Below are 21318 nucleotides of genomic sequence, written 5' to 3'. Positions count from 1 at the left end.
TTGACGATTCGATGTTTATCCATCCCGAATTTTAAAAAATGTCCCTTTTTTTTTTTTCTAGAAGAAATAAAGGTACAAACGAAATAAGATCCTAATAACTTTTGAAGGAATAAAATAGTGATCTTGGTGTCAAACATTATGGTTTTGGGTATGCTGAATCCAAATTTGTTTTGTAACCTGAAATTTTAAGCTATTTGCTGCAAATCGCGAAAAAAACAAAAATTACAGCTACGTGCATTCGTGCAATGTTTCGTATCCATACTTTTGAACTAGAAATAAAACTGATTCTTGTGTGAAAATGGTTTTTAATACAGAAAAAGTATAGAACATTGCTAATAAAGTAAAGATGTGCAAAATTACGTTTTCACATCTTTTTTTCACAACCGGGTCACGGTTGTATATATAGTTTTTGTAGTGATTGTTGTGAACCTTTTCTTTTCATCTTTTTTCCTCTTTCCACACCTTCAGAAGCGATGGGAGAGTGATAAGAAATGGAATTGGATGTTGAGACGAACTTCGAAGCTATGTATGTGAGGTGACGGTCAGAGCAGGGAAGAAATGAAGTTTTTTTTTCTGTCTTTCTGCTCGTAAAACTGGGGCTCTCGCTGATCTTGGCGACGGCTCCTTTTCCTTTCTGACTCGGCAGTCGTCTTGCTTTTGATGCAAGCTGGACAGCGTGATATGGAGAGAGCGGGTTGCGAATGTGCGTGCCGGTCTCGTTTTCGCAGTTCTCGCTCGTAGCCGTTTCTGGTAAACGAGAGGCTGAGAATCGGACTCTTTACGAGTGCGTGTTCGTACGTGTCGTTCACTGTCAGATCGTGGTCTCTGCCTTGACGGTGGTGCCACAGATCGATCGCGGAATCGACGCTACCTGGTTGATCCTGCCAGTAGTCATATGCTTGTCTCAAAGATTAAGCCATGCATGTCTAAGTACAGGCTTTATAAAAGCGAAACCGCGAATGGCTCATTAAATCAGTTATGGTTCCTTAGATCGTGCCACGTTACTTGGATAACTGTGGTAATTCTAGAGCTAATACATGCAGCGGAGCTCCGATCCCGCGAGGGTGACGAGCGCTTTTATTAGACCAAGGCCAATCCGTTGTCCTCCGGGGGAACGGTGTTCGGTGACGACTCTGGATAACTTTGTGCGGATCGCAAGGGCGCGTCCCGGCGACGCATCTTTCAAGTGTCTGCCTTATCAACTGTCGACGGTAGGTCACGTGCCTACCGTGGTCGTAACGGGTGACGGGGAATCAGGGTTCGATTCCGGAGAGGGAGCCTGAGAAACGGATACCACATCCAAGGAAGGCAGCAGGCGCGCAAATTACCCACTCCCGGCACGGGGAGGTAGTGACGAAAAATAACGATGCGGGTCTCTTCGAGATTCCGCAATCGGAATGAGAGGGTCTCAAATCCTCCTTCGAGGATCTATTGGATGGCAAGTCTGGTGCCAGCAGCAGCGGTAACACCAGCTCCGATAGCGTATATTAAAGTTGCTGCGGTTAAAAAGCTCGTAGTCGGATTTCCGTTCTGGAGGGGTGGTCCGCTACCGGCGGTCACCGCCCTGCCCGGAACAAGTGGCCGGTTTCTCTCGATGACCTTGACCGGTCGTCCCGAGCGACCGGCGCGTTTACTTTGAGAAAATTAGAGTGCTCGAAGCGGGCTGCGACGCCTGGATAATGGTGCATGGAATAATGGAATAGGACCTCCGTTCTATTTCGTTGGTCTTAGGAGCGCGAGGTAATGATCGAGAGGGACAGACGGGGGCATCCGTATCGCGGCGACAGAGGTGAAATTCTTGGACCGTCGCGAGACGAACTACCGCGAAAGCATTTGCCAAGGATGTTTTCATTGATCAAGAACGAAAGTCAGAGGTTCGAAGGCGATCAGATACCGCCCTAGTTCTGACCGTAAACTATGCCGACCGGCGATCCGCCGCAGTTGACAAAATGACTCGGCGGGCAGCTTCCGGGGAAACCAGAGTTTTCGGGTTCCGGGGGAAGTATGGTTGCAAAGCTGAAACTTAAAGGAATTGACGGAAGGGCACACCAGGAGTGGAGCTTGCGGCTTAATTTGACTCAACACGGGGAAACTTACCCGGCCAGGACGCCGGAATGACTGACAGGTTTGATGGGTTCTTTCTGGATTCGGCGAAAAGTGGTGCATGGCCGTTTGTAGTTGGTGGAGCGATTTGTCTGGTTAATTCCGTTAACGAGCGAGACTCCGACCTACTAGTTAGAGCAGCCTCGTAGCCTCGAGGGTGCTCCTTCTTAGAGGGACGAGCGGCGACTAGCCGCACGAAACGGAGCAACAACAGGTCTGTGATGCCCTTAGATGTTCGGGGCCGCACGCGAGCTACACTGAAGGAAACAGCGTGTGTTCTCCTCGTCCGACGGGACTGGGTAACCCGCTGAACTTCCTTCGTGACGGGGATAGGGGATTGTAACTGTTCCCCTCGAACGAGGAATTCCTAGTAGTCGCGGATCATCAGTCCGCGGCGACTAGGTCCCTGCCCTTTGTACACACCGCCCGTCGCTACTACCGATTGAACGAATTAGTGAGGTCTTTGGACTGGCGTTCTCGCTGGGCGTCCGTCCGGAGGGAACTGCCGGAAAGACGACCGAACTTGTTCGTTTAGAGGAAGTAAAAGTCGTAACAAAGTTACCGTAGGTGAACCTGCGGTAGGATCATTACGGAATCGATTCCCAGCTTGACGGGAATCCGATGCGAGGCTCGGCCTTTCTCGCGAGAGGCCGGAGGTAGAACGAAGATCACGCGAACGCTGACCAGCGTCCCGATCCCTCTTCTGCTGACGGAGTTGGACGCCATCGCTCCTTGGCGTTGTAGATGCGACACCAGGCAGAGGAAGCGGCGGGGCAAACAGAAGAGATGGCGTCAAATTTCCAAGTCGCGAGGCTAAAGTCCCAGGCAGAACGCCCGCAGCAAGGCTGTTCGCGGGGACGGCACGAGGAAAGTGCGCAACTACTCCGAGCAGTGGATCACTCGGCTCGCGGATCGATGAAGAACGCAGCCAGTTGCGATATTTAGTGTGAATTGCGGGACACGTCGAGCATTGATACTTCGAACGCGCATTGCGGTCTCTGGCTGCAGCCAGGGGCCTCGCCCGTCCGAGGGTCGGATGAAGCTTGCCCACGGGATTTTTCTCCGTCTCGACCGCTTCGCTGTCGCTGCGTCGGTTCAAGTCGCGGAACGGACGTTTCGCGGTAGGGCGACTCTCCGCCACACGGAAGGAAGAGTGCCCTGCTGCCGACGGAAAGGCTGTCGACCTCGGATCGGACGAGATCACCCGCTGAATTTAAGCATATCAATAAGCGGAGGAAGAGAAACCAACTGGGATTCCCTTAGTAACGGCGAGCGAACAGGGAAGCGTCCATCGCCGAACCCCACGTCGCTGCGGCGTCGGGAATGTGGCGTTAGGGAGGGAGCGTTCGCGAGTTCCGAGCGTGCAGCAAGTCCCCTTGACTGGGGCTGTTTTCCAGGGAGGGTGTCAGGCCCGTGGTTGCCGCCTCGTGCTCGTGAAGCTGCCTCCCCAGAGTCGGGTTGCTTGGGAGTGCAGCCCCAAGAGGGTGGTAGACTCCATCTAAGACTAAATACGGCCGCGAGACCGATAGCGAACAAGTACCGTGAGGGAAAGTTGAAAAGGACTTTGAAGAGAGAGTTCAAGAGTGCGTGAAACTGCTCGGAGGCAAACGGGTGGGCCCTCGAACGGTCCTCGCCCGATGGTTCGGTCGGAGAGGCGCGAGCCCGTTGGCGAGGCGGGTTCCGTAAAGGACCCCTCCGCTTTCGTGGCGCTCGAGTCTTCCGGTGCATTCCATCCGGTATGGACGTCGCAGCCGGTTGGGCGTGGTCAGCCTGAAGAGCGGGCTACGGCAGGTGGCAGTGGAGTCTCCCCGCTGTGTCTAGCCGGCTCGTTCGTGGCGTGATCCCCGACCGAGGATGACGTCTTCCTCTTTGGGAGATTTGCCGTGCTCTCGCCTCTGCGAGCGGGATTTCCCGCGGTGAGCGTACGCGGCTGGCGACATCGGTCACCCACCCGACCCGTCTTGAAACACGGACCAAGGAGTCTAACATGTGCGCGAGTCAGTGGGACTCGAACAAGCCCACGGGCAGAACGAAAGCGATCGGTCGGGATCCGCACTGCTCGCAGTGTGGCGCACCGACGGCCCGACGCCTGTATAGGCGATCGGAGCGTGAGCGTACACGTTGGGACCCGAAAGACGGTGAACTATTCCCCGGGTAGGATGAAGCCGGGGGAAACTCCGGTGGAGGTCCGCAGCGGTTCTGACGTGCAATTCGATCGTCGAACCCGGGTATAGGGGCGAAAGACTAATCGAACCGTCTAGTAGCTGGTTCCCTCCGAAGTTTCCCGCAGGATAGCTGGCGCTCGAGCAGTCGCGTCCGGTAAAGCGAATGATTAGAGGCCTCGGGGTCGAAACGTCCTCGACCTATTCTCAAACTTTAAATGGGCGAGACGCCGGGCTTTCGGACTCGAAGCCCGGTCACGGATGAGAGTGCCCAGTGGGCCACTTTTGGTAAGCAGAACTGGCGCAGCGGGATGAACCGGACGTCTGGCTAAGGCACCCGATGCGACGCTCATGAGATTGAAAGGTGTTTATCGCTTAAAACATCGGGTAGGTGGCCATGGAAGTCGGAATCCTCTAAGGAGTGTGTAACAACTCACCCGCCGAAGCGATAGGCCCTGAAAATGGAAGGTGCTTAAGCGTCGGAGCCCACGCCAGACCGCCGCGGCAGACAGAGTTTATGTCGCGGCGAGTAGGAGGGTCGCGGCGGGGGGCGTCGAAGGGGAGTGGCGCGAGCACCCCCGGAGCCTCCGCCGGCGCAGATCTTGGTGGTAGTAGCAAATACTCGAGTGAGAACCTCGAGGACCGAAGTGGAGAAGGGTTCCGCGCGAACGGCATTCGGACGCGGGTGAGTCGGTCCTGAGGGATAGGAGAAATCCGTTCCGATGCCGGGAATCTCTCCCGGCCTGACCGAAAGGGAAAGGGGTTAAGATTCCCCTACCCGGATGCGGAGATCGGGACCTCGCGTCCCTAACGCGGCGACGCAACCGAGCTCGGATACGTCGACGGGAGTCCCGGGAAGAGTTGTCTTTTCTTCGCAAGGGTTCGAGTCCCTGGAATCGGGTCGTCCGGAGATAGGGTCGAAGTGCCCGAGAAGCGTCGCGTCTCTTGCGACGTCCGGTGCGCTCCCGTCGACCCTTGAAAATCCGAGGGAGGAGTTGTGATTTTCGCACCGGGCCGTACCCATATCCGCAGCAGGTCTCCGAGGTGAACAGCCTCTCGTCGACGGGACAATGCAGGTAAGGGAAGTCGGCAAATTGGATCCGTAACTTCGGGAGAAGGATTGGCTCTGAGGGTCGGGTCCGTCGGGCTGCTGCGGGAAGCGGGTTTCGGCGTCGCACCGGTTTCGGGCGTCGAGCCCGGAACAGCGTCGACGCCGTCTCGTGGAACGTTGCAGCTGCTCGGGGTGCTCCGAGAGAACGCCCACGGGTCTCGACGGGCGAGAAACGGCCGACTCAGAACTGGCACGGACCGGGGGAGTCCGACTGTTTAATTAAAACATAGCATTGCGACGGCTGGTGAGCGGTGTTGACGCAATGTGATTTCTGCCCAGTGGTGTGAATGTCAAAGTGAAGAAATTCATCCAAGCGCCACTAAACGGCAGGAGTAACTATGACTCTTTTAAGGTAGCCAAATGCCTCGTCATCTAATTAGTGACGCGCATGAATGGATTAACGAGACTCCCAACTGTCCCTACCTGCCGCCCGGCGAAACCACAGCCAAGGGAACGGGCTTGGAAAAATCAGCGGGGAAAGAAGACCCTTTAAAGCTTGGCTCTAGTCTGACTCTGTGGAGGGACCTGGGAGGTGTAGCATAGGTGGGAGGTTCTCGCAGCCGGTTCTGAAATACCACCGCTCCCATCGTTCCTCCACTGACTCGGTGAAGCGGAAGGTGGCTTAGGCCGCTCTTCGTGGAGCTAATCGCCGCGAGATTCGCTTCGAGATCCGCTCCGAGGACAGTGTCAGGCGGGGAGCTCGACTGGGGCGGTACATCTGTTAAACCGTAACGCAGGTGTCCTAAGGCGAGCTCAACGAGGACGGAAACCTCGCGAGGAGCAAAAGGGCAAAAGCTCGCTTGATCCGGACTTTCAGTACGAGCACGGACGGCGAAAGCCGGGCTTATCGATCCTCTCGGAAGTTTATGAGTTTTAAGCGAGAGGTGTCAGAAAAGTTACTTGAGGGATAACTGACTTGTGGCGGCCAAGCGTTCATAGCGACGTCGCTTTTTGACCCTTCGATGTCGGCTCTTCCTATCATGGAGTAGCAGAATACTCCAAGCGTTGGATTGTTCACCCACTAATCAGGGAATGTGAGCTGGGTTTAGACCGTCGTGAGACAGGTTAGATTTATCCTACTGATAGTAGTAGTCGTTGCGATAGTAATCCTGCTCAGTACGAGAGGAACCGCAGGTTCGGACATTTGGTACGTGCGCTTGGTCGAGCGGCCAGTGGCGCGAAGCTACCGTCCGCGGGATCACGGCTGAACGCCTCTAAGCCGGAATCCCGCCTAGTCACTGCAACGATACCTTTGTGCGACCGTTTCCGTCGGAAGGCAGCGATAACCGAACCCGTTTCGGTGACGAAGCCGCAGGAACGGAGGCAGCTTTGCCGGAGTCGCTTAGACCGTGCGACTCCCGCTACCTCGTATCGGAACCTCGAAGGTGTGACGTGCGGGCGCAGAATCGTTGGCAGACGACCGAGGTACGATCGGACTGTCGTTCTTAGTAGAGCGGCCATCACACCGCGATCTATTGAGACACGTCTTTCGGATCGGAAGATTCGTCGGTGCTATACCGGCGTTAATTTTTTTTGTTATGAAACGGAGGAGGTTACCGTGGTCCTCTCACACTTCGAATTATTTTTTTTACCTCGCGCCAATGATTTGGACTCTCCGCCTGTCAAATTCTTGAAATCGATATGAACCATCAGTAATCGATACCTTGCAGAACAACCATCGATTACATCGGATTCATAATCGATTAATCGTTCACTCCACGTCCCCGATGGAATACGTCACTAATACATATCGATTGCCTCCCTTATCGATTTTGAAATTTTATTTAAAATTCTCATTAAATACAAAAAATACTTAAAAAATTTTCATTTACATACCTCGGGTATGCAGGTCATGTGGTGCTTCATTTTCCGCCATTAGCAATTTTTCGGCAGTAATTGGCGACTTTTCTGTTGTAATATTTGGCGAATTTCCTGGCAGTTGGCGAAAATTGGCGATGTCCCGTATTTTCTTCGAGGGAATATGGTCATACATTTTTCCTTTTTGAAGAGTTCAATCCACCGCTATTTGTGTAATGGTGCTTCATTTTCCGTAATTGGCAATTTATCGGTGATTTTAGGTAAGGTTGGCGATTTCGCTCACTTTTAGTGTCATTTTTGGCGACAACGGGCGATTTCAGTACAAACATTTTTGTGCCATTTTTTTCCCCTTTGAAGAGAGAAATGTTTGACATTTAATTTTTTCCCTCTGTGAAGGAAAGAAAAGGCCAAGCAGATTCAGTTTCTTCCCCTATTTTGCCCATATAAATGACTACTTCCACCACCACATTGTCCAATCAAAAGAGACTTTGTGTCTGAAGAACAGTTTTGACGTTCGAATAAGATCCTCTCTGATTGATCAACTTGCGTACTGCTGGTCGCGGAGACGCGCGTGTTCCTGAATTTTTTATATTTATTTTTTTGTGAATGGCAACGTCTTTACGTGATCGTTGTGGCGCGTTTGTCAATCTTCTGGAACAAAGAAGTTGATTATATTTTCTGCTCTCTGTTTTAATTTTTTTTTTTCAATTCGATTCGTCGGAAAAAGATGCTTATAGGGTGTGTGCACGCAACTATTACTATCTGGTGTCCGTTAGATTTGTCTAAGCATCCCGTGATACGGATAAACCTCGATTTAATTTCAAGTTACTGCCTGCCAGAGGGGTACATTTTGTGGAATGTTAATTCACTTTCTCGTTCCACATTTGTACTTTTTTTCTGACAGCGTTTTCTTCCGCTGATTTCCACATCCCTGTACATGTGGCAGGTATTTTTCATTTTCTTATAGTGGACTGGTAATTTTTTTGAATTTTCATGCTGTATCTCGATGTATTTGAAATAAGGCTTTTGTCTTATTGTTTTTTTAAATTGGCCATTATTCCATAAGGGAGGTAAACATTGGTGACGTTCGATCGCATGGGCGGAGAGCCCCCAGCATCGAAGGTGGAACCCACTGACTAATGTACATTCGAATATATGAATTGATATCATGCCCCCAGACTTTCACGTCTATCTCCGCCTGTGTTCGATCATGCCATTAAAAAAAGTTGTGGAAGTATACAAATTTTTTCACTGAAAAACAGCACAACTGACATTTTTTGATCTAATTCGAAGCGGAACGCATGGTTGGTAGAAATACAAAAATTCAAAAGAAATGTTTGCAAAATAAAAATACAGAAAAAAACAGTGAAATCCCTGATTAGAAAACTTGACATTACAAATTAAAGCACCGAGTTGCCGTTCACCTTGCTTATCAAATCCTAGCCTTGTTTGGTGACATGTGAAAAATTCCTGGTGGCCGAAATACAGGGCTTGACAAATCGAAAAAAGTTTTAGGGTCCAAGGATGATCTTAATTTCCAGAGAAACTGTTCTAAATGTTTTTTTTTTTCAGGACTTTTATCATTTTCCTATGTTAAAAGACATACTGCTGTGAAATCAGAAAATAAATTCCAACACCAATCACAAAGAGAATTTTAGCCGCCAATACAGATTTTATACTCGCTATGGTGCCTGGGATTTGTTAAGCCTTGTTCGTCATCACTAGGGCTCGAATTTCTGTGCCCTGGCATTTTTTTTTTATTTGCATATTTCGTTATTTTTACGTGATAGAGTACATTTTCTAAATTCTAAGGCATATTTTATAAATGTTGATAAAAATTAAATTTTTTTCTCTGCTATTCTAATTATGCTTCAGGTGCTTTTTTTCAGTTCCCGCCTCTAACAAGAGTTCTGTATTATTATTCTTTCCCGATATTCATGAAAGGCTCAAAAATGTTCCCCAACCTGGGCCATCTACGTCCATTTATTAAAGGGTCAAACTCCCACCAAATGCCATAAATATTCACATTGACTGATAATCTTAGCAAACTTTTTGAAAATTATGTACAAGCACAGTGAATGTTTACAGTGTAAAGTTTAGGACTAGAATTTTTATGCACTAAAAATGAAACACAAAATCCTGAAATTTGGGTATTCCAACCAATGGGAAACGATATTAAATTTTTAAATTTTGAGTTTTTGTCAAATAGGTATTCGTTTTTTTTATTTTATTTTGTGCAATGATTTTCTAAAGCTAAATACTAGGTTAGATATTTTTATCTATAGATGACTTGGAGTGCATATTACTATATAGTTAACGTGGATCTTGACAAAAAAAATTAATTTCTGCTTGAATATGCATATTTGTACCAGGGTTGGGTTTTTGACAAGCGTCAAAAAATGTCGAAAACCATCAAAAACCTAAATGAATGCCTTTTGATAATGTTTTGAACACAATAGGTGTACAATGATGAAAAAATTACTTTTTGGCATATTACAATGTTTTATTTTTAAACATTAATTTATTACAATAATTAAAACAAAATATTATAATTTGCAATTTTGAATTTTTCAACATAAGAGTGTAGAACATATAAAATATAATTTTATGGTTTATTTATCTAAGCTACTCATTACCTGTGTTCAATTTGCTAAGTGGAATAGAGCTGCTTATTTAAAATATGTATGATAAGGCATCAGAGTTACATTTTTGACCCCAGAAACTAACTTGGTATTAAAACTATCAAAATCTTACTGTCAATGATGTCAAATAGTTTTTGTTAACTTGATAGATATGTTAAATAACAAAACATTTACTTTTATTTAGATTAAAGGGTTTTATATTCAGAATTATAATCACTGAGGAAAAATATATATTTTGATATTTTAAATTTTCTGATCTGCCTAAAATTTTATTCCATATAAAAATTCTCATGCAGCATCTGTTAATGCACTAATTAAACTCATTTATTTTCACCTAAAAATTTCTTAGATCAGGGTGTATAAATTCACAGAGCTTTAAAGAGTATTTTCAACCAAAGCATTTGTTATGCACGTTTGAATACAGCTTCAATTGGAAAACCATTGCATTATAAATGCTAGCAAATGTACCATATCATAGAGCAAAAGTAAGAATAAACCAAGTTTGACATATACAAGCTAGCATTGCCAAATTAAATGACATTTTAGTCCTACAATTTAGTATTTTGATCGCTAGATATATTTCAATGTTATGCGCAACAAGAGTATCGTTTTAAGTATCAGTGGTTATCTAGATAATTTAATAATGACAGAAATCAACATTACATACATGATGTAATAAACTTTTTTAAACACTTATCTGTTGTAAAAAGAGTACAGCAGACGGTTTATATCAATGCAAACATATATAAGCAGTTGAAATTTTGGAAATATTTTTCCAAAATTATAGATATGTATAGATATATATAGAGATATACAGATATATATAGATAATTTTGGAAATCTTGAATCAAAGAATGTCAAATCGTTCCATAGTTTTTCCTTCAATGTTCATGTTATGCTTTATTGAAATTTTATAAGAAAAAAAGCATATATATATTGTCCAAAATAATTCTGTCGAGAGTAGAAAATTATTTTAGAATCATATTAAATATTTATTTTTTGTATAACATAGTCACTTTAAACATTACATGCAATTAACGTGTGCATTTTCAATGGGAATTTTTATATCGAAAAGCAATGTTTGAGGTTTTTGACAAAGGTTTTTGGAGGGTTTTTGATGTGACAGTTTAAACTGTCAAAAACTGCCATGTGCCAAAAACCTGCCAACCCAGATTTGTACTAAAGTTTGTAGTACTGCGATGCATTTCATATATAGACTAAAATATTTTTCTCCCAAAAAATTAGTTTTTCTTTTTTTTTCCTTATAGGCCTGCATAATTGGTCCATAATTGCAAAATTTATTGCTCCACACGTCACGAAAAAGATATTTCAGGTAATATTTTTATATTTTACAATAGCAATGTATTTTATAATATTCCCTGTTGTATAATAGTACAAAACAGCTGAAGATGTATATACATTAGCGAGCCAAACTTATGTACTTCTGGGAATTGTTTCCATGATGAATCGTCCAAGAGCTGGACTAACAACGAACAAGGGATTATGTAGTTTCAGCTGCTGATATAGGGTTCCGAATATACACACCTACCACAATCTCATCCAAAAGGAGTCCCCCCCCCCCCTCCTTTTCCAAGTAGGGAGACAGACCATCACCTCCTAGAGATAGAAGGCCTCTGCAGTGTTTGCCATAAGCGTCATTCAGACTACCTAGCAAGTTTGCCACACAGCATCGTAATTCGTTTCTTCTTATTTTGGCGTCGAATCTTCCTGATTGCCTCACAAAAGCTGCATAGTGATTGGATGTGGGGTATAGAAATCGCCAATTCTGAGCTCGATCATTTCTTTTCCTTACAACATTGATACTAGCATGAGCAGGGAATTTTTTTTCCCTGAATATTCTTAGGGAAAATAGACTACTTACTGACGTCACAGGCAGAGTGCGGAGGCCTTTTATCTCTAGGATGTGATGGACAGACACACTGTCATGAAGTCAAAATATATTGCGTCATACTCTTAATCTCCAATTCAGCAACCACAGTGTAAGCTTTATGTGCCAATACTGATTTTTAGCAACCTGGTCCCTGGGATTTGTCAAGCCCTGCTCAATAACAATAACTGAATATATACCTATTTTGGTGTAATTCTCATAATATACAGCTGCACCTTTTATTGTGGGCACTCTGTCAGCGAAATAAACTCCCTGTTAGTGAACGCTTCCCACTAGCAGCGTTATCAGATGCCTCACATTAACAGATACTTGTTGGCAAACAAAAATTTACTATATGGATTAGATGCATTCTTGTAACTTTTATGTTATAAATGAAATAAATTTTTTTATAATTTCTTTTCTCTGACGTCATAGTCCATTTTCTTTAAACTTTGTAATAACGATAAGTAATTTCAGAGGTTTTTTAGCTTTGTAGATATTTTCTACATTTTTTTCTCGCCCCTTTATAATATTTATTAAGTGTGTGCAGTACTATTATGGGCGATTCATGACAATTTGGCTAATCTCATGTGACTGAAAAATGTGTGACTTGAGCATTTGATTTTTTGTTTTTCAAATTAAATGAACGTCTCTGTGTAGCTCATTCTAAATACTTCCATAGCGTGCCACATTTGATTTATAAGGAACATATCTACCAGGGATTCACAAATCCCAAGCGCCAATGGTGACTGAAAAATTGATATTGGCGCCTAAAATTTTTTGTTTGTGATTACTAGTTTCAGCAAAAGAAATGAGCTTGGCTCCTGAAATATTTGGTTGGCGCCTAGATTTTATCAAGATTTGTTAAGCTCTGATATTCATTGAAGGCGTTAATAAAATGACGTAAAACCAGAGGCGGATTTAACGGCGGGTGCCCCGACTTCCAAAAGGCCCCGAAAAACCCAAATTTCAGTTTTTTCTAATCTAAGGGGCCTCGAGCGACTTTAATCCGCCACTGCGTAGAACAAAATTAAGCGTGGACTTAATTTCCTTATATTGTTTGTATGATGAAAGCATTTCCCGTTACAGCCCACGGAATCGGAAAAGTTTCGAATGCTTTTATTTTTTAATGTTCAAATTTAAAACTATTAAATTTTATTTAAACACACACTACCAACGAAATTCCGTACGAGTGAATTGGACTGGGGTCGCCATCTACCTGGTAATGTTTGAACTGAAAAAATCACGTCCATTTGCCCCATTACTCATTAATAAGCGTTACTCTTATCTCAATAATTATTATATTTCACAACTTGATTGGAGGGACGGAGGTTCGACTATGAATTATTTTTCAGTTTAACGTGGATGCTTATTTATATTGTGTGTTTTTATTTGGGTTCAATTCTGAAAAGAAACGTTGAATTTCAGGAAGTTCAAAACGTGTCCATTTTATGTGTTTTGCCCGCCATCTAGTGTACATTACTCAAACTAAACCTATTTTTATTTCTATAAAATTTATTAATTACAATAAATAATTGAAGAAGCAAACACGAATGAATTTAAAAAAAATTGACGATTCGATGTTTATCCATCCCGAATTTTAAAAAATGTCCCTTTTTTTTTTTTCTAGAAGAAATAAAGGTACAAACGAAATAAGATCCTAATAACTTTTGAAGGAATAAAATAGTGATCTTGGTGTCAAACATTATGGTTTTGGGTATGCTGAATCCAAATTTGTTTTGTAACCTGAAATTTTAAGCTATTTGCTGCAAATCGCGAAAAAAACAAAAATTACAGCTACGTGCATTCGTGCAATGTTTCGTATCCATACTTTTGAACTAGAAATAAAACTGATTCTTGTGTGAAAATGGTTTTTAATACAGAAAAAGTATAGAACATTGCTAATAAAGTAAAGATGTGCAAAATTACGTTTTCACATCTTTTTTTCACAACCGGGTCACGGTTGTATATATAGTTTTTGTAGTGATTGTTGTGAACCTTTTCTTTTCATCTTTTTTCCTCTTTCCACACCTTCAGAAGCGATGGGAGAGTGATAAGAAATGGAATTGGATGTTGAGACGAACTTCGAAGCTATGTATGTGAGGTGACGGTCAGAGCAGGGAAGAAATGAAGTTTTTTTTTCTGTCTTTCTGCTCGTAAAACTGGGGCTCTCGCTGATCTTGGCGACGGCTCCTTTTCCTTTCTGACTCGGCAGTCGTCTTGCTTTTGATGCAAGCTGGACAGCGTGATATGGAGAGAGCGGGTTGCGAATGTGCGTGCCGGTCTCGTTTTCGCAGTTCTCGCTCGTAGCCGTTTCTGGTAAACGAGAGGCTGAGAATCGGACTCTTTACGAGTGCGTGTTCGTACGTGTCGTTCACTGTCAGATCGTGGTCTCTGCCTTGACGGTGGTGCCACAGATCGATCGCGGAATCGACGCTACCTGGTTGATCCTGCCAGTAGTCATATGCTTGTCTCAAAGATTAAGCCATGCATGTCTAAGTACAGGCTTTATAAAAGCGAAACCGCGAATGGCTCATTAAATCAGTTATGGTTCCTTAGATCGTGCCACGTTACTTGGATAACTGTGGTAATTCTAGAGCTAATACATGCAGCGGAGCTCCGATCCCGCGAGGGTGACGAGCGCTTTTATTAGACCAAGGCCAATCCGTTGTCCTCCGGGGGAACGGTGTTCGGTGACGACTCTGGATAACTTTGTGCGGATCGCAAGGGCGCGTCCCGGCGACGCATCTTTCAAGTGTCTGCCTTATCAACTGTCGACGGTAGGTCACGTGCCTACCGTGGTCGTAACGGGTGACGGGGAATCAGGGTTCGATTCCGGAGAGGGAGCCTGAGAAACGGATACCACATCCAAGGAAGGCAGCAGGCGCGCAAATTACCCACTCCCGGCACGGGGAGGTAGTGACGAAAAATAACGATGCGGGTCTCTTCGAGATTCCGCAATCGGAATGAGAGGGTCTCAAATCCTCCTTCGAGGATCTATTGGATGGCAAGTCTGGTGCCAGCAGCAGCGGTAACACCAGCTCCGATAGCGTATATTAAAGTTGCTGCGGTTAAAAAGCTCGTAGTCGGATTTCCGTTCTGGAGGGGTGGTCCGCTACCGGCGGTCACCGCCCTGCCCGGAACAAGTGGCCGGTTTCTCTCGATGACCTTGACCGGTCGTCCCGAGCGACCGGCGCGTTTACTTTGAGAAAATTAGAGTGCTCGAAGCGGGCTGCGACGCCTGGATAATGGTGCATGGAATAATGGAATAGGACCTCCGTTCTATTTCGTTGGTCTTAGGAGCGCGAGGTAATGATCGAGAGGGACAGACGGGGGCATCCGTATCGCGGCGACAGAGGTGAAATTCTTGGACCGTCGCGAGACGAACTACCGCGAAAGCATTTGCCAAGGATGTTTTCATTGATCAAGAACGAAAGTCAGAGGTTCGAAGGCGATCAGATACCGCCCTAGTTCTGACCGTAAACTATGCCGACCGGCGATCCGCCGCAGTTGACAAAATGACTCGGCGGGCAGCTTCCGGGGAAACCAGAGTTTTCGGGTTCCGGGGGAAGTATGGTTGCAAAGCTGAAACTTAAAGGAATTGACGGAAGGGCACACCAGGAGTGGAGCTTGCGGCTTAATTTGACTCAACACGGGGAAACTTACCCGGCCAGGACGCCGGAATGACTGACAGGTTTGATGGGTTCTTTCTGGATTCGGCGAAAAGTGGTGCATGGCCGTTTGTAGTTGGTGGAGCGATTTGTCTGGTTAATTCCGTTAACGAGCGAGACTCCGACCTACTAGTTAGAGCAGCCTCGTAGCCTCGAGGGTGCTCCTTCTTAGAGGGACGAGCGGCGACTAGCCGCACGAAACGGAGCAACAACAGGTCTGTGATGCCCTTAGATGTTCGGGGCCGCACGCGAGCTACACTGAAGGAAACAGCGTGTGTTCTCCTCGTCCGACGGGACTGGGTAACCCGCTGAACTTCCTTCGTGACGGGGATAGGGGATTGTAACTGTTCCCCTCGAACGAGGAATTCCTAGTAGTCGCGGATCATCAGTCCGCGGCGACTAGGTCCCTGCCCTTTGTACACACCGCCCGTCGCTACTACCGATTGAACGAATTAGTGAGGTCTTTGGACTGGCGTTCTCGCTGGGCGTCCGTCCGGAGGGAACTGCCGGAAAGACGACCGAACTTGTTCGTTTAGAGGAAGTAAAAGTCGTAACAAAGTTACCGTAGGTGAACCTGCGGTAGGATCATTACGGAATCGATTCCCAGCTTGACGGGAATCCGATGCGAGGCTCGGCCTTTCTCGCGAGAGGCCGGAGGTAGAACGAAGATCACGCGAACGCTGACCAGCGTCCCGATCCCTCTTCTGCTGACGGAGTTGGACGCCATCGCTCCTTGGCGTTGTAGATGCGACACCAGGCAGAGGAAGCGGCGGGGCAAACAGAAGAGATGGCGTCAAATTTCCAAGTCGCGAGGCTAAAGTCCCAGGCAGAACGCCCGCAGCAAGGCTGTTCGCGGGGACGGCACGAGGAAAGTGCGCAACTACTCCGAGCAGTGGATCACTCGGCTCGCGGATCGATGAAGAACGCAGCCAGTTGCGATATTTAGTGTGAATTGCGGGACACGTCGAGCATTGATACTTCGAACGCGCATTGCGGTCTCTGGCTGCAGCCAGGGGCCTCGCCCGTCCGAGGGTCGGATGAAGCTTGCCCACGGGATTTTTCTCCGTCTCGACCGCTTCGCTGTCGCTGCGTCGGTTCAAGTCGCGGAACGGACGTTTCGCGGTAGGGCGACTCTCCGCCACACGGAAGGAAGAGTGCCCTGCTGCCGACGGAAAGGCTGTCGACCTCGGATCGGACGAGATCACCCGCTGAATTTAAGCATATCAATAAGCGGAGGAAGAGAAACCAACTGGGATTCCCTTAGTAACGGCGAGCGAACAGGGAAGCGTCCATCGCCGAACCCCACGTCGCTGCGGCGTCGGGAATGTGGCGTTAGGGAGGGAGCGTTCGCGAGTTCCGAGCGTGCAGCAAGTCCCCTTGACTGGGGCTGTTTTCCAGGGAGGGTGTCAGGCCCGTGGTTGCCGCCTCGTGCTCGTGAAGCTGCCTCCCCAGAGTCGGGTTGCTTGGGAGTGCAGCCCCAAGAGGGTGGTAGACTCCATCTAAGACTAAATACGGCCGCGAGACCGATAGCGAACAAGTACCGTGAGGGAAAGTTGAAAAGGACTTTGAAGAGAGAGTTCAAGAGTGCGTGAAACTGCTCGGAGGCAAACGGGTGGGCCCTCGAACGGTCCTCGCCCGATGGTTCGGTCGGAGAGGCGCGAGCCCGTTGGCGAGGCGGGTTCCGTAAAGGACCCCTCCGCTTTCGTGGCGCTCGAGTCTTCCGGTGCATTCCATCCGGTATGGACGTCGCAGCCGGTTGGGCGTGGTCAGCCTGAAGAGCGGGCTACGGCAGGTGGCAGTGGAGTCTCCCCGCTGTGTCTAGCCGGCTCGTTCGTGGCGTGATCCCCGACCGAGGATGACGTCTTCCTCTTTGGGAGATTTGCCGTGCTCTCGCCTCTGCGAGCGGGATTTCCCGCGGTGAGCGTACGCGGCTGGCGACATCGGTCACCCACCCGACCCGTCTTGAAACACGGACCAAGGAGTCTAACATGTGCGCGAGTCAGTGGGACTCGAACAAGCCCACGGGCAGAACGAAAGCGATCGGTCGGGATCCGCACTGCTCGCAGTGTGGCGCACCGACGGCCCGACGCCTGTATAGGCGATCGGAGCGTGAGCGTACACGTTGGGACCCGAAAGACGGTGAACTATTCCCGGGTAGGATGAAGCCGGGGGAAACTCCGGTGGAGGTCCGCAGCGGTTCTGACGTGCAATTCGATCGTCGAACCCGGGTATAGGGGCGAAAGACTAATCGAACCGTCTAGTAGCTGGTTCCCTCCGAAGTTTCCCGCAGGATAGCTGGCGCTCGAGCAGTCGCGTCCGGTAAAGCGAATGATTAGAGGCCTCGGGGTCGAAACGTCCTCGACCTATTCTCAAACTTTAAATGGGCGAGACGCCGGGCTTTCGGACTCGAAGCCCGGTCACGGATGAGAGTGCCCAGTGGGCCACTTTTGGTAAGCAGAACTGGCGCAGCGGGATGAACCGGACGTCTGGCTAAGGCACCCGATGCGACGCTCATGAGATTGAAAGGTGTTTATCGCTTAAAACATCGGGTAGGTGGCCATGGAAGTCGGAATCCTCTAAGGAGTGTGTAACAACTCACCCGCCGAAGCGATAGGCCCTGAAAATGGAAGGTGCTTAAGCGTCGGAGCCCACGCCAGACCGCCGCGGCAGACAGAGTTTATGTCGCGGCGAGTAGGAGGGTCGCGGCGGGGGGCGTCGAAGGGGAGTGGCGCGAGCACCCCCGGAGCCTCCGCCGGCGCAGATCTTGGTGGTAGTAGCAAATACTCGAGTGAGAACCTCGAGGACCGAAGTGGAGAAGGGTTCCGCGCGAACGGCATTCGGACGCGGGTGAGTCGGTCCTGAGGGATAGGAGAAATCCGTTCCGATGCCGGGAATCTCTCCCGGCCTGACCGAAAGGGAAAGGGGTTAAGATTCCCCTACCCGGATGCGGAGATCGGGACCTCGCGTCCCTAACGCGGCGACGCAACCGAGCTCGGATACGTCGACGGGAGTCCCGGGAAGAGTTGTCTTTTCTTCGCAAGGGTTCGAGTCCCTGGAATCGGGTCGTCCGGAGATAGGGTCGAAGTGCCCGAGAAGCGTCGCGTCTCTTGCGACGTCCGGTGCGCTCCCGTCGACCCTTGAAAATCCGAGGGAGGAGTTGTGATTTTCGCACCGGGCCGTACCCATATCCGCAGCAGGTCTCCGAGGTGAACAGCCTCTCGTCGACGGGACAATGCAGGTAAGGGAAGTCGGCAAATTGGATCCGTAACTTCGGGAGAAGGATTGGCTCTGAGGGTCGGGTCCGTCGGGCTGCTGCGGGAAGCGGGTTTCGGCGTCGCACCGGTTTCGGGCGTCGAGCCCGGAACAGCGTCGACGCCGTCTCGTGGAACGTTGCAGCTGCTCGGGGTGCTCCGAGAGAACGCCCACGGGTCTCGACGGGCGAGAAACGGCCGACTCAGAACTGGCACGGACCGGGGGAGTCCGACTGTTTAATTAAAACATAGCATTGCGACGGCTGGTGAGCGGTGTTGACGCAATGTGATTTCTGCCCAGTGGTGTGAATGTCAAAGTGAAGAAATTCATCCAAGCGCCACTAAACGGCAGGAGTAACTATGACTCTTTTAAGGTAGCCAAATGCCTCGTCATCTAATTAGTGACGCGCATGAATGGATTAACGAGACTCCCAACTGTCCCTACCTGCCGCCCGGCGAAACCACAGCCAAGGGAACGGGCTTGGAAAAATCAGCGGGGAAAGAAGACCCTTTAAAGCTTGGCTCTAGTCTGACTCTGTGGAGGGACCTGGGAGGTGTAGCATAGGTGGGAGGTTCTCGCAGCCGGTTCTGAAATACCACCGCTCCCATCGTTCCTCCACTGACTCGGTGAAGCGGAAGGTGGCTTAGGCCGCTCTTCGTGGAGCTAATCGCCGCGAGATTCGCTTCGAGATCCGCTCCGAGGACAGTGTCAGGCGGGGAGCTCGACTGAGGCGGTACATCTGTTAAACCGTAACGCAGGTGTCCTAAGGCGAGCTCAACGAGGACGGAAACCTCGCGAGGAGCAAAAGGGCAAAAGCTCGCTTGATCCGGACTTTCAGTACGAGCACGGACGGCGAAAGCCGGGCTTATCGATCCTCTCGGAAGTTTATGAGTTTTAAGCGAGAGGTGTCAGAAAAGTTACTTGAGGGATAACTGACTTGTGGCGGCCAAGCGTTCATAGCGACGTCGCTTTTTGACCCTTCGATGTCGGCTCTTCCTATCATGGAGTAGCAGAATACTCCAAGCGTTGGATTGTTCACCCACTAATCAGGGAATGTGAGCTGGGTTTAGACCGTCGTGAGACAGGTTAGATTTATCCTACTGATAGTAGTAGTCGTTGCGATAGTAATCCTGCTCAGTACGAGAGGAACCGCAGGTTCGGACATTTGGTACGTGCGCTTGGTCGAGCGGCCAGTGGCGCGAAGCTACCGTCCGCGGGATCACGGCTGAACGCCTCTAAGCCGGAATCCCGCCTAGTCACTGCAACGATACCTTTGTGCGACCGTTTCCGTCGGAAGGCAGCGATAACCGAACCCGTTTCGGTGACGAAGCCGCAGGAACGGAGGCAGCTTTGCCGGAGTCGCTTAGACCGTGCGACTCCCGCTACCTCGTATCGGAACCTCGAAGGTGTGACGTGCGGGCGCAGAATCGTTGGCAGACGACCGAGGTACGATCGGACTGTCGTTCTTAGTAGAGCGGCCATCACACCGCGATCTATTGAGACACGTCTTTCGGATCGGAAGATTCGTCGGTGCTATACCGGCGTTAATTTTTTTTGTTATGAAACGGAGGAGGTTACCGTGGTCCTCTCACACTTCGAATTATTTTTTTTACCTCGCGCCAATGATTTGGACTCTCCGCCTGTCAAATTCTTGAAATCGATATGAACCATCAGTAATCGATACCTTGCAGAACAACCATCGATTACATCGGATTCATAATCGATTAATCGTTCACTCCACGTCCCCGATGGAATACGTCACTAATACATATCGATTGCCTCCCTTATCGATTTTGAAATTTTATTTAAAATTCTCATTAAATACAAAAAATACTTAAAAAATTTTCATTTACATACCTCGGGTATGCAGGTCATGTGGTGCTTCATTTTCCGCCATTAGCAATTTTTCGGCAGTAATTGGCGACTTTTCTGTTGTAATATTTGGCGAATTTCCTGGCAGTTGGCGAAAATTGGCGATGTCCCGTATTTTCTTCGAGGGAATATGGTCATACATTTTTCCTTTTTGAAGAGTTCAATCCACCGCTATTTGTGTAATGGTGCTTCATTTTCCGTAATTGGCAATTTATCGGTGATTTTAGGTAAGGTTGGCGATTTCGCTCACTTTTAGTGTCATTTTTGGCGACAACGGGCGATTTCAGTACAAACATTTTTGTGCCATTTTTTTCCCCTTTGAAGAGAGAAATGTTTGACATTTAATTTTTTCCCTCTGTGAAGGAAAGAAAAGGCCAAGCAGATTCAGTTTCTTCCCCTATTTTGCCCATATAAATGACTACTTCCACCACCACATTGTCCAATCAAAAGAGACTTTGTGTCTGAAGAACAGTTTTGACGTTCGAATAAGATCCTCTCTGATTGATCAACTTGCGTACTGCTGGTCGCGGAGACGCGCGTGTTCCTGAATTTTTTATATTTATTTTTTTGTGAATGGCAACGTCTTTACGTGATCGTTGTGGCGCGTTTGTCAATCTTCTGGAACAAAGAAGTTGATTATATTTTCTGCTCTCTGTTTTAATTTTTTTTTTTCAATTCGATTCGTCGGAAAAAGATGCTTATAGGGTGTGTGCACGCAACTATTACTATCTGGTGTCCGTTAGATTTGTCTAAGCATCCCGTGATACGGATAAACCTCGATTTAATTTCAAGTTACTGC

The 21318-nt window shown here is 47.9% G+C and overlaps 4 non-coding genes and 2 pseudogenes across 4 annotated transcripts; all 6 read left to right on the top strand.

Moving 5' to 3' along the window:
- Nucleotides 1-868: 868 nt before the first annotated feature.
- Nucleotides 869-2693, top strand: LOC149063365 (small subunit ribosomal RNA). Its single transcript, XR_016196117.1, has one exon. It is a non-coding gene; the product is annotated as a small subunit ribosomal RNA (ribosomal RNA).
- A 290-nt stretch (nt 2694-2983) lies between these two features.
- Nucleotides 2984-3138, top strand: LOC149063364 (5.8S ribosomal RNA). Its single transcript, XR_016196119.1, has one exon. It is a non-coding gene; the product is annotated as a 5.8S ribosomal RNA (ribosomal RNA).
- A 145-nt stretch (nt 3139-3283) lies between these two features.
- On the top strand, nt 3284-6883 carry LOC149063363 (large subunit ribosomal RNA; annotated as a pseudogene).
- A 7278-nt stretch (nt 6884-14161) lies between these two features.
- LOC149063362 (small subunit ribosomal RNA) lies at nt 14162-15986 on the top strand. Its single transcript, XR_016196121.1, has one exon. It is a non-coding gene; the product is annotated as a small subunit ribosomal RNA (ribosomal RNA).
- A 290-nt stretch (nt 15987-16276) lies between these two features.
- Nucleotides 16277-16431, top strand: LOC149063361 (5.8S ribosomal RNA). The gene has a single exon (XR_016196118.1). It is a non-coding gene; the product is annotated as a 5.8S ribosomal RNA (ribosomal RNA).
- A 145-nt stretch (nt 16432-16576) lies between these two features.
- Nucleotides 16577-20175, top strand: LOC149063360 (large subunit ribosomal RNA; annotated as a pseudogene).
- Nucleotides 20176-21318: the final 1143 nt, after the last annotated feature.

This window comes from Pholcus phalangioides, unplaced genomic scaffold, assembly GCF_987345545.1.
Source record: "Pholcus phalangioides strain wild (caught in Gottingen) unplaced genomic scaffold, Ppha-v1.0 ptg000585l_1, whole genome shotgun sequence".
Lineage (NCBI taxonomy): Eukaryota > Metazoa > Arthropoda > Arachnida > Araneae > Pholcidae > Pholcus > Pholcus phalangioides.
This window is presented reverse-complemented; position numbering and strand designations above follow the sequence as displayed.